Raw genomic sequence first — 2,574 nt, forward strand, 5'->3', positions numbered from 1 at the left:
TTAAGTGTTTTGTGCTTCAATATTCCGCAAATCATTTCATGGAATCGGCCAATCAGAGACTCCTAACAATCCTAAGATTCCCCCCAGTGCTTTGTGTCTCTGCCCCTCCCACAATGGGGAGATTTCCTCCAGTAGTTGGTGTCTCTGCCCCTCCCACAATGGGGAGATTTCCTCCAGTAGTTGGTGTCTCTGCCCCTCCCACAATGGGGAGATTTCCCTGCAGTAGTTTGTGTGTCTGCCCCTCCCACAATGGGGAGATTTCCTCCAGTAGTTGGTGTCTCTGCCCCTCCCACAATGGGGAGATTTCCCTGCAGTAGTTTGTGTGTCTGCCCCTCCCACAATGGGGAGATTTCCCTGCAGTAGTTTGTGTGTCTGCCCCTCCCACAATGGGGAGATTTCCCTGCAGTAGTTTGTGTGTCTGCCCCTCCCACAATGGGGAGATTTCCCTGCAGTAGTTTGTGTCTCTGCCCCTCCCACAATGGGGAGATTTCCCTGCAGTAGTTTGTGTCTCTGCCCCTCCCACAATGGGGAGATTTCCCTCCAGTAGTTTGTGTCTCTGCCCCTCCCACAATGGGGAGATTTCCTCCAGTAGTTGGTGTCTCTGCCCCTCCCACAATGGGGAGATTTCCTCCAGTAGTTGGTGTCTCTGCCCCTCCCACAATGGGGAGATTTCCTCCAGTAGTTGGTGTCTTTGCCCCTCCCACAATGGGGAGATTTCCCGCAGTAGTTTGTGTCTCTGCCCCTCCCACAATGGGGAGATTTCCCTGCAGTAGTTTGTGTCTCTGCCCCTCCCACAATGGGGAGATTTCCCTGCAGTAGTTTGTGTCTCTGCCCCTCCCACAATGGGGAGATTTCCCTGCAGTAGTTTGTGTCTCTGCCCCTCCCACAATGGGGAGATTTCCCTGCAGTAGTTTGTGTCTCTGCCCCTCCCACAATGGGGAGATTTCCTCCAGTAGTTGTTGTCTCTGCCCCTCCCACAATGGGGAGATTTCCCGCAGTAGTTTGTGTCTCTGCCCCTCCCACAATGGGGAGATTTCCTCCAGTAGTTGGTGTCTCCTCTCCATTTATTATGAGGGAGGTTTCTCCTTTGTCAGGACAGGAAGTGACGGGAAATCTCTCCATCAGGAACACATTCTAGTGGGAGGAGTTAGACTCTCTGACAATGTTTATTGGTGTCACTTTTAGTGTCATTTCCTGTATGAGGTCACAGGGACAGGAAGTGACGGGAAAACTCCTTCTTGGGGTCACAGACAGAAATACAAACTTGACATTAAAAATGTTGTCTTCTCCCCGCAATCTGTCAGCAAGGATGAATGGAGCGGAGTTGTCCTTTAAGACAGACAAGGCTGAGCATGTGCGTGCCGAATTGCCAGGCTGTGTGTACAGCGTCAGCGCCCCCTATGTGTGTCTGGTTGTTGTGTGTATTGTGCTGAGAATACAATCCGATCTCACAGATCTCCAGGGGACTCCTCTGTCTGACCTCATGGAAAACAGAATCACAAGAGCGCCCTCTGCAGGAATGTCTGATAATGATGGAGACCGAATATCAACCGAAATCCAGAAACAACTCGATACAAATGTTATCAATGGAGTCGCAGTTCAGGGAGTACAAGAAGTGTTTGATCCCCGAGCAAAACCGTCCTACACTCCGCCATGTCCTGTGCTGCGTCCCGTACGCTGCCGTGTCCTGTACTCCGCCATGTCCTGTGCCCCGCCGCATCCCGTACCCTGCCGCGTCCCGAGCCCCGGCCCGTCCCGTACCCCGCCGCAGTGTCCCGTGCTCCGCCCCGTCCCCCACCGCGTCCCGTACTCCGCCATGTCCTGTGCCCCGCCGCATCCCGTACCCCGCCGCGTCCCGTACCCCGCCCTGTCCCGTACCCCGCCGCATCCTGTACCCCGCCTCGTCCCGCACCGTCCTGCACCCCGCCGTCTCCTGTACTCCGCCCCGTCCTGTACCCTGCCGCGTTGCTTACCCCGCCCCGTACCCCGCCGCGTCTTCATCAGCTTCACATTTGGTGCATTCGATGCGACGCGATGTAGAAACGGCGCATTGCAGAACGACCTGAATTCGGTGCACGAGTCGTTGTCGGTCCCAAACGTGTTGCAGACACTTCAGGAATTTGGAGCAACGCCAGAAAAGGGGCGCAGCAGGTTTATGAATCCCCCCTCCCCCGATTGTGTGGGTCACCTGCTCATCGCAGAGCATCGAAGGGGGTGAACACCACGGCATTCTCCCATACACCGGGCTCTGCTCTGCACTATGGACAGTCCTGAGGCACCCTCTAAAATCATGGACAGTCCCGAGGAACCCTCTAAAATTATGGACAGTCCCGATCCACCCTCTAAAATCATGGACAGTCCCGAGGCACCCTCTAAAATCGTGGACAGTCCCGGGGCACCCTCTAAAATCATGGACAGTCTAGAACTACCCTCTAAAATTGTGGACAGTCCCGAGGCACCCTCTAAAATCATGGACAGTCCCGAGGCACCCTCTAAAATCGTGGACAGTCCCGAGGCACCCTCTAAAATCGTGGACAGTCCCGGGGCACCCTCTAAAATCATGGACAGTCCCGG

Source organism: Staurois parvus, unplaced genomic scaffold, assembly GCF_062004578.1.
Source record: "Staurois parvus isolate SC_StPar_1 unplaced genomic scaffold, SC_StPar_1.0 ptg002158l, whole genome shotgun sequence".
Classification (NCBI taxonomy): Eukaryota; Metazoa; Chordata; class Amphibia; order Anura; family Ranidae; genus Staurois; species Staurois parvus.